We start from the raw sequence: 10177 nt of genomic DNA on the forward strand, positions 1-10177 counted from the left end.
CACTATGATTGTTACACCGGATGACAGGTGAAAACTGGGCCTCCCCCAGCAAACCGGGGCATGTGGCTCCCGCCTAGGTCAGGCTGCTGCTGCTGCTGCTAAGTCGCTTCAGTTGTGTCCGACTCTGTGCGACCCCATAGACGGCAGCCCACCAGGCTCCGCTGTCCCTGGGGTTCTCCAGGCAAGAACACTGGAGTGGGTTGCCATTTCCTTCTCCAATGCATGAAAGTGAAAAGTGAAAGTCAAGTCGCTCAGTCGTGTCCGACTCTTAGCGACCCAATGGACTGCAGCCTACCAGGCTCCTCGGTGCATGGGATTTTCCAGGCATGAGTACTGGAGTGGACTGCCATTGCCTTCTCCGGGTCAGGCTAGTGCCTGGCTTTACTTCCTCACCTGTGGCTCATCCCACAAGCATGGATTCTGCTCTTCTGTGTGCAGGCACTGGGTATACCACAGTGAGCAAAACCCACCTAACAGAACTCACAGATGTGTGTGTGTGTGTGTGGTGGGGGGCTGGGGTACCACGCAGTCACCAGGTGAGTGCTGCAGTGCAGACTGAATGCAGTGCTCAGAAGGGAAGGTGCAGAGCCCCAGGGGTGGGTTCACCACGGGTGCCTGCAGCAGCTGTGGCAGGAGGGGCCTTGGTGAGGGGGGTGGGATGGCGTAGGTGGGGAGAAGTCTGTTCAGCAGAGGGAACAGCATCTGCAAAGGGAGTGTGCACAGTACCAAGAACGGAAAGGAAGCTGTGTCAGACTGCAGGGCAGGAGGGAGTGGGCAAGCAGGAAATGAGAGTGGAGAGGTGGCCAGAGCGCTGGACACCCCCGTGGATGTGTTCAGAGGAGCAGGAGACACAATCCTGTTTGCATCTTCAAAATCTGGTTGCAATGTGGGGCAGAGTAGGGGAGCAGTTTGCCCAGGAGGGAGATTGGCACAGGGGAGCTGGGTGATGGCAGTCAGATGGAGGATAAGCAGCATGTATTTGGGAGACGGAGCTGACAGGATTTCCAAGGGCCACCTTCTTCATCTTCGCCACTATCATCTGTGCTTTAGGGCCCTTCCCCAGGCTGCTCTCCCCAGGAGGAGTGACCTCTGTGCCTCAGCTTCCCTTCTGTAAAATGGGGATAATGACAGTAGGCGTTCCCACCCCACTGATTTGTGCTGAGGCTGAATGAAGTGAGTAAAGCAATCAGAATGGTTTTCCAGTATAGACTGGATGGATGGGTGTCAGCAGCTATCAGGATGAGGGCAGGAGGGTGGGAGTGTGGGTATGCGCGTGACACACGGCCTGTGGGACAGAGGTGGGAGAGGCGGGGCAAGGATATGAGGACTGGCTGATCTCCGAGGGAGAAGCCTCCTCCTCACCAGCTGGCTCCCGGGAAGACAGCACAGTTTGCACTCCTGCTTCCAATCCTACGCCTGCTGCAGGTGGAGGAAGATGAGCCTGGCCTCCCTTGGGAAAAGGGCATCTTAGAAAAAGCCTGAAAACAAGCAGTTCACACCCATGAGGCTAAAGCCTGGGGGCAGGGGTGGTACAAGGGAGTAAGAGATCTGCACACAGGCACCCGCCCCATCCACCTCCCCATCGACTCCGCCACCCCCCCACCCACCCCGCCCCACCCCAACGCCTTGCTATTAAACAGTCAGGGTTTTGCTTTCACCTCCAGCACTGCTGGGAGAAATATCAATAACCTCAGATATGCAGATGACACTACCCTTATGGCTCTTGATGAAAGTGAAAGAGGAGAGTGAAAAGTTGGCTTAAACTTTTAAGCCAACTTAAACAGAAAATGAAGATCATGGCATCTGGTCCCATCACTTCATGGCAAATAGATGGGGAAACAGTGGCAACAGTGGCTGACTTTATTTTTCTGGGCTCCAAAATCACCGCAGATGATGATTGCAGCCATGAAATTAAAAGACACTTACTGATTGGAAGGAAAGTTATGACTAACCTAGACAGCATATTAAAAAGCAGAGACGTTACTTTGCCAACAAAGGTCCATCTAGTCAAGGCTATGGTTTTTCCAGTAGTCATGTATGGATGTGAGAGTTGGACTATAAAGAAAGCTGAGCGCAGAATTGATACTTTTGAACTGTGGTGTTGGAGAAGATTCTTGAGAGTCCCTTGGACTGCAAGGAGATCCAACCAGTCCATCCTAAAGGAGATCAGTCCTGGGTGTTCATTGGAAGGACTGATGCTGAAGCTGAAACTCCAATACTTTGGCCACCTGATCCGAAGAGCTGACTCATTTGAAAAGACCGCGATGCTGGGAAAGACTGAAGGCAGGAGGAGAAGGGGACAACAGAGGATGAGATGGTTGGATGGCATCACCGACTCAAAGGACATGAGTTTGGGTAAACTCTGGGAGTTGGTGATGGACAGGGAGGCCTGGCGTGCTGTGGTTCATGGGGTCGCAAAGAGTCAGACATGACTGAGCGACTAAACTGATAGGACCCTAAAGACACAGGCCACCTTGAGCTGCAAAAAGAGTGAATTAACAAGAGGACTGGGTCCTATGACGCCAGCACACACATATACAGACATACTTGCTCACCCCTGCTTCCTCTGCGTATATTCATCAGGGTTCAGCCAGAGAAATGGTACCAATAGGAGATGCACATTAAGAGATTTATTGCAAAGAGCTGACTTATGTGAGTGTGGAGCTGGCGAAGTGAGTGTGAAATCGTGAGGTTCAGGCTGGAACTCCTGCCAAGGGCGGGAGCTACTGTCCAAGGGCAGAATAACTTCTTCCTCAGGGAAGCCTCTGCTCAGGTTCTTAAGCTCTGTCCTTCCAAATGGGACTGAATCAGGCCCATCCAGATTAGCCAGGATAATCTCCCTTAAAGTCAATTGACTTAATTGCATCTACCTTCATCACGACACCAAGATTAGGGTTTGATTGCATAACTGGGGACTGTAACCTGGCCAAGCTGACACAGTAAACAAGACTGTCACACTCAGTTTGTAGCTAGACATGCTTTGGGAGGCGTGTGGGAAGCTGCTTTATGTTTATTAATGTGAGTAGTTACTGAGCACTTAACATGTGTTAGGCAATGTACCAAGTGATTTCCATGCAGGTATCAGTGAATCCCCAAAGTTTCCTGTAAGAGCAGGTGCCCTTCTTGTACCTAATTCTACAGGTAAGGAAACAGCCTCAGATAGGTGAGGACCCCTTGGGATGGCAGGTGTCCGGCCCCTCCCTGTTGGCCTGTCCTCTCTCGCTTTGTCTCTTCTCCTGGACCAGAAGTCAGAATTCAAATCGCATGATGTGAGGCGATCCAGAATTTCCGGCCTTCGGTTCTCTGCGAGGTGGTTCCATCTTTCCAGACTTTTCTGGGCTTAGGGCTGAAGCAAGAGGCCATTGTGGGAGCACTTTCTTGGTCCTTTGCCGCCACCTAGGGGGCTCGCTGGAGTTTGCTACGCTCCACACAGGCCCTGGGAAGGCAGATGAGTTGGCGGGTAAGCTACCAGGACCAGCGGGGTGGGGGGAGGGAGTAGGTGGAGGCGAGTGTGGGCTCAGTACAGACACAAAGAATATCCCACTGGCTCCTGTCCCCACCTGCTCACTTAGGTCCCCCAGGTCCCTGAAGAGTCCTCCAGGATTTCTGGGGCCCCAGGCATACTGAGGTTTCCATCACTGTGGAGCTCTGTGCCGGCCTGCCCCTGAGAGGCCCTGTCCATCCCCTGTTGAAGCTGGAAGCCCAGGATGCCCGGGTTCTAAGGAAGCCTGGAACCTCTCTCTCCAACAGGTCGCCTGACTGTCCTGCAGCACGGCTTAGGCTCCTGAGGGGACGCGCCTGTTCTGCTCTGGAGGAGGAGGCCCGGGGGTGAAGGGAAAATCCGCCATTCTCCAGCTGTTGCTGTTGTTGCTGGTCAGTCGCTGTCGGGTCCACCCTTTGGGTCCGCATGGACTGTAGCAGGCCAGTCTCCTCTGTCCTCCACCATCTCCTGGATTTTGTTCAAATTCATGTCCATTGAGTTTGTGATGCTATCCAACCATCTCATCGTCTGTCGTCCCCTTCTCCTGCCTTCAATCTTTCCCAGTATCAGGATCTTTTCCAATGAGTCTGCTCTTTGCATCAGGTGTCCAAAATATTGGAGCTTCAGCTTCAGCATCAGTCCTTCCAATGAATATTTAGGATTGATTTCCTTTAGGATGGACTGGTTGGATCTCCTTGCAGTCCAAGGGACTCTCAAGAGTCTTCTCCAGCACCACAATTTGAAAACATCAATTCTTGGGCTCTCAGCCTTCTTTACGGTCCAACTCTCACATCTGTACATGACTATTGGAAAGACCAGAGCTTTGACTCTACATATCTTTGTCGGCAAACTGATGTCTCAGCTTTTTAATATGCTGTCTACGACGTTGTTAGTGCTTTCCTTCCAAGGAGCAAGCGTCTTTTAATTTCTCCAGCCATAGTCTAGCCTCTACCCCGCCCACCCACCGACCCCTCCCACCACAACCCCTTATCCACCCGTCGCCCCGCCCTTAGCCCTTGCCCCGCCCCCATTGTCGTCCCCACCACCGACCCCGCCCTCCCGCGCCCCCCACCAATGGCCCCGCCCACAGCCCTTACCCCGCCCCTCGACCCTGCCCCTCCGTTCAGAGTGAGGCCACTAGGTGACCCCTTGGACCGCATAAAGTCGCGGCCACAGGGCTCTGTGGAACCCTTTCGTGGTGGGTGAGTTGGCGTGAAGTGAGCGGGATGTGGAGGCCAAGGCTGAGAGGCCATGGCAACCTCCGCAGCCGCCGGCCTGCCAGTCAATGTCGTCAGCCGTCTACAGTCCAGTCACTCAGCCTGTCAATCCTGCCAGCAAGCCTGTCAGTCACCTGTCAGTTCTGTCCGTCAACCTGTCAGCTCCTTCAGCCAGTCAGCCAGCCTGTCAGTCCAGTCAGCCTGTCATTTCTGTCAACCATCCTGTCAGCCAGTTTGTCAGCCAATCTGTCGGTCCCGTCAGTCGGTCAGCCAGTCAGTAGGTCAGTTGGTCAGGTCACACGGCCGCACTTTCCCGTCGGCCCTTGTGCCATTTCGGGGCTCTGTTGCCGTCGAGGCCGAGGGTCCGTGGGGAAGAGAGGAGCCCGGCGGCGGGACCCTGACCTGGCGGCGGACGCGGCGGGGCTTCTGCGGGCGCCGCAGCCGGGGGAGTTGGGGTCACCACCCGGTTTCGGTGACTTCCCAGGGGCGACGGAGGGACTCAGAGAAGGAGGGGCGGCTTGACCAGACCGTGTCCTTGCTCCTGCTCGGGCTTCAGTGACTGGACGGCCGGACTCGCGGCCCCGCGGCCCCCGCGGCCCGCGACTGAGGGAAGGAGGATCGTCCGGGGCCACGGGGGCGCTGGAGCAGCCACGCTGGGGACTGCGGATGGGCCTGGCGCGGCAGGGTCTCCGGGCGGAAGGCGCCCGCAGCGTGGCCCGCGGAGCTTCCGAGACCTTCGCGAGGAGGAGGCTTTACCTATGCGGAGAGGGAGGTGGGGAAAGGGTTGGGCTGCTGAACTCGGCTCCCTCTGGAGGCGGGTCTCCCCGCCTTCCGCCCCGGTCCCTTCCCTTTCCTCCAAGCTGGGGACCCTCTCCTGCCAGGTGCGAGCCAGAGTCCTCGAGGTGGAACCGCAGCTCCAGAGCCGGAGGGGGCGGGGCCTGCAGGACACCCCGGGGGGCGGAGGTCTGGGAGGAGCCAAGTGGAGTTAGCTGTTCATCCAACTAGGATTTGTGCGCCGCCCACAAGTGCAGCTCTGCGCTAGGCTGTGAGAGACAGAGCGAATGGAGCAGATGCTGCCCTGTTTCTGGGGTGCAGAGTATAGAGCGGTAGTAAGAGAGATCAGAGAAGACTAAATATGAAGTAAACAAATTGACTGTGGTCAAAATTGTGCTATGAGAGCAGCAGAGAGGATGCTGAGAAAAAAGATAAAGCACGGCAGTTTGGGAGGCTTCTCTGGGCTCGTGCCACTCAACCTAAGACCTGGAGAAGGAACCAAGCATGGAAAGGAGAGCGCGCTCCAAATGGAGGGAATGGAGCTCGCTCACTCGCGCTCTCATTCCTAGGTTACTGAGTGTCAGGTGTTGTTCTAGTTGCTAGAAAAACGAAGGTGGACAATGGAAGGGAAGTTCTTTCTCTCATGGAGCTTATATTCTAGCGGGAGGAGACAGAAGACAACTTCAGGGAATGATGAATGCTATCAAGAAAATAAAAACAAGGTTGTGGGATAGAAAATGACTGAAGATGAGGGCGCTATGGCAGATGGGCTGGTGAGGGAAGGCTTCTCAAACCAGAATGAAGAGGAGACAGCCATGCAAGGAGGGGGAAGAATATTCCAGACAGAGGGACATGGAAATGAATTTAGCATGTTTTGTTTGCAGCATATATCTGGTAGTTTAGTGATGGGCAGCCAGGTGCAGGGAGCAGGTGATGAAGGGAGTGGCCAAGCCAGGAGAGGAGTTTGGATTTTGTGTGTGTGTGTGTGGCTGCACTTCTTGACTTGTGAGATCTTAGTTTTCCGGCCAGGGATCAAATCTGTGCCCCCTGCAGTTGCACAGACTCTTAGCCAGTGGACTGCCAGGAAAGCCTCTGGATTTTATTAGAGGCACTGGGAAGCTGATGGAGAGATGTGGATAGTGTGAAGGATATGAGAAGTCTGATCCCTCCGTGCTCCTTGTGAGTGTGGAGTGAGGGGGTGGGAGAGTAGGAGTGGAAGCAGTTTGGAGGCTGGTGCAGTAGTCCAGGGCAATGATGATGTTGTCCTGAATGAGGGTGGTGGTAGTGGAGGTAGAGACAAATAATCAGACATATCTATGGGCTGAACGGATAGGACTCAATGACTGCTTGGAAGTGGGGCAGGGGTGAAGGAAAAGGATAACCTTTTGGATTTTAATTCCAGCAACCAGCTGGTTGGTGATGTCATTGAGTTGAGTGGGCTGTTGAGACAGTTTTTGGCGGTGGAAAATGAGAATGCCATTTTGGAGAACTTACAGACATTTCTGTTAGATAGCCAAGTGGAGAGGCCAAGAAGGAAGCTAGTTTTCTGAGCCTGGAGCTCAGGGGAGAGGATTGATCTAGAGTTACCATTGGCTTGGGACACGAGATAATGCTAGTTAGGCCAGCAAGGACAGGGCAGGTCAAGGCACTAGGGCTAAACTGTCCATCACAGTAGCCCCTGGATAACTTGACTGTTGGGCACTTAACATAAAAGGCTTGTCTGAATTGAGGTGTCCATAGGTATAAAATACACACCAGATTTTGAATATTTAGCATGGCAAAAGGAGCATAGACTATCTTATTAATATTTTTTCTATTGATTGCATGTTGAAGTAATAGTAGTTTGGATATATTGGGTTATATAAAATATATTATTAGACTTAATTTCATCTGTTTCTTTTTACCTTTTAAAAAGTAGCTATTTAAAAAATTACATCTTTGCTTGCATTATATTTCTGTTGGGCAGTGCTGCACTAGAGATTTGGGCTGCACAAACATTGTCAGATGTGGCCAGTCAGGGCACCAGGGGGCAGTGGTGGTTAGGAAATGGAAGGGCACTTCTGCTGAGGGCAGCCTTACATTACACCTAGGTGAGGACTGTTGGCTTGACCCTTCCTTGCTCGCCTTCAGCCTTTGGACTTCCCAACTCCTTGGTTCTCTCAGTTGGAGTTGAGGAAGAGGCAGGAGGGATCTCAATGAACTCAGGAAGATATGGATAGCTCAGATGTCGCATTCTCATTCCCTTCATATTCCCCTGGCTGGCATCATCTGGTAGGGGAATACTTCCACTCCTTGAGTTGAGCAGGGTATGCCACCAACAGTTGTGCAGTCAAGGCAACCAAGGTTGTAAAACTCATAGTGATTGATTTATATGAAATAGATGTGACTGAAAGTTATTTTCACTCATTAGCATTCTAAATACCTTCCTCGAATTGCCTGCAGTGTTTCTAATTGGCAGGAAAACTGCCATTAGGAGAAAGGAGAAATGAGGTGATTGAGTGAGTGAGATGAATTGAGGGAGGGAGTGAGGTTGAATTCACTTCAGTTAGTTGGGCATGATTTTTGTGAGTACCACTGTGTACCAAACACTGGGGCTGGGTGCTCTGGGTTGTTTACTGTGCTGTTCTAAGGAATATATGTTGAAATACCTTAACACAGGGACACATGCATAAAGGTCTATATAGAGACCCATGAGAACTAGAGGAAGAATGAAAGCCTGTGTGTGTGTGTCTATGTGTGTGTAAATTTTGAACTCAAAGAAGATACCAAGTGGGATCAGAGCTAAGGGTCAGGATTTGGCTATGCTGCGGAGGTGGGGAGAGAGGATTTTCCAGGGACACGGTACATCAAGAAAGGACATGATTCAGGGAAGGGCAGAGAAAGAATTGCTTGGCTAGAATATTGGGTGTGTGGAGCAGAGTGATAGGAAAAGAAACCTGGTGCCAGATCTTGAGAGGCCTTGATTCTCAGGTTAAGGAGATTTGGCTTTAGACTGTAGATAGTCGGGAATGATTGAGGAGAGTGCTTAGAAACAGAAACCACTTAGGAAGAAGAAGCCACTTGCCTGGAGTTTTTGGTGCTCAGAGGACAGGACAAGGTAGAGTGTGAAACAGGAGGCTGTATGGGGAAAGGAGGGAGATAAAGAACCCTTCTGGGACTAGTCAGCCTACAAATAAGGTGGGGCCATGTCATGGTTAAAAGCATTCTTTTGGGAGAGGGAAGACCTGGACTTGAACTGTAGTCTTATAACTGTTTTGTTTTTTTGGCTGCACCTCAAGGCTTGAAGGGATCTTAGTTCTCTGACCAAGGATAGAACCTGGGCCCCCTGCGTAGTCCCCTTTAACAGGACTGATGCTTTGGGCAGCTGGTGAATTATTATGGGAACTGTGAAGGAGCCACACCGTGAGCTTAGAGGATGGTCAGTGCTCAGGAGCTCCCCTCTGCCCTGATTTCCTGCTTTGACACCTCTGAGGGCTCTGGGGGCAACTGTGGCCTCACTAGGCAGAGAGTGAGAGACAGAGTTGCTGAGGTAGAGACAGAGTGAGGAAGGGAGCCCTGACTCCCTGGCTTGTCGGGTTGGAAAGGTCCCTAGCTGTGGTTCCCTGCCTTTGTTAAGCAGAAGCGTGTCCAGTTTGGTGAGAAGGCAGTGCCCACAAAGTTATTTAAATGGCTTTGGTAGCCCAGGTCTTCTTCCTTTTTTTTTTTTTATTGAAGTGCAATTCACACAACATAAAGTAAACTATTTTAAGGTAGAATTCAGTGGCATTTAGTACAAATTCAATTGATACAGTTATCACCTCTGTCTAGTTCCAAACCATTTTTATCATCCCAAAGGGAAACATATACAGTTACAAACTTAGTTGCCCTGATCCCTGGTCAGGGGGCTAAGATCCCACATGTTACAGGGTGACTAGACCCACACACCATAGTTACTGAGCCCATGAGCTCTAGAGCCTGTGCTCAGCAATTAGAGAAAGTCAGCTAAACTAATGCCATATTTTCCGCAGGTTATGTATTAGCATTTGAAATAGGAACCTTCTGGAGACATCAATCAAATTTATTAATCAAATTTATTTTTCCCAGGAAGAATAATTTTTTTGAAAGGGAAAGTAGGACCAATGAATGAAAGTTGCTGGGAGGTTGATTTTTGTCCCAGGATAAAAGAGAAATTCTCAAGAGAGCATCTTGGAGATAGTGAGCTCTTGTATCCTAGGAGGTGACCATACAGAGGCCAGCTGACGTGTTGGTGGAGGGGCTTCCTGGATCCATTTGAAGGTTGTAGAGGGGATGCTGGCCTCCTGAGGTGTGTTTTGCAAGGGCTGTCTTTTCCACGCCTGCTCCCAGAAACCCTTGCTCTCTCCTGCTTGAGTGGCTCCCTCCTTTGGTAGAGCCTGGAATGCTGCAGGTATTGGGGTGCCAGAGGTGACTGCTGGTGTGGGTGCCTCCTGCAAGTGACCTGACACCTTATCTCCCCTGCCTCCATCTCTCCTCTGCCTTTTCTGGCTTACCTCCTAGATAGAAATAACCCAGGGCCAAACATTAACTGTGAAACCATAAAACCACGTGAAGCTCAGGTGGTTTCCAGCAGCCTGGACTCTTGGTGCCCTGTTATCAAGAAATGTTGCCTCACCCCCCTGTGGGTGGGGAGGGTGTCATGGCTGGAATGTTGAGGAGGACAAAGCACTTTAGGCTTCTTCCTTGGCAG

Source organism: Bubalus kerabau, chromosome 16, assembly GCF_029407905.1.
Source record: "Bubalus kerabau isolate K-KA32 ecotype Philippines breed swamp buffalo chromosome 16, PCC_UOA_SB_1v2, whole genome shotgun sequence".
Taxonomy (NCBI): Eukaryota; Metazoa; Chordata; class Mammalia; order Artiodactyla; family Bovidae; genus Bubalus; species Bubalus kerabau.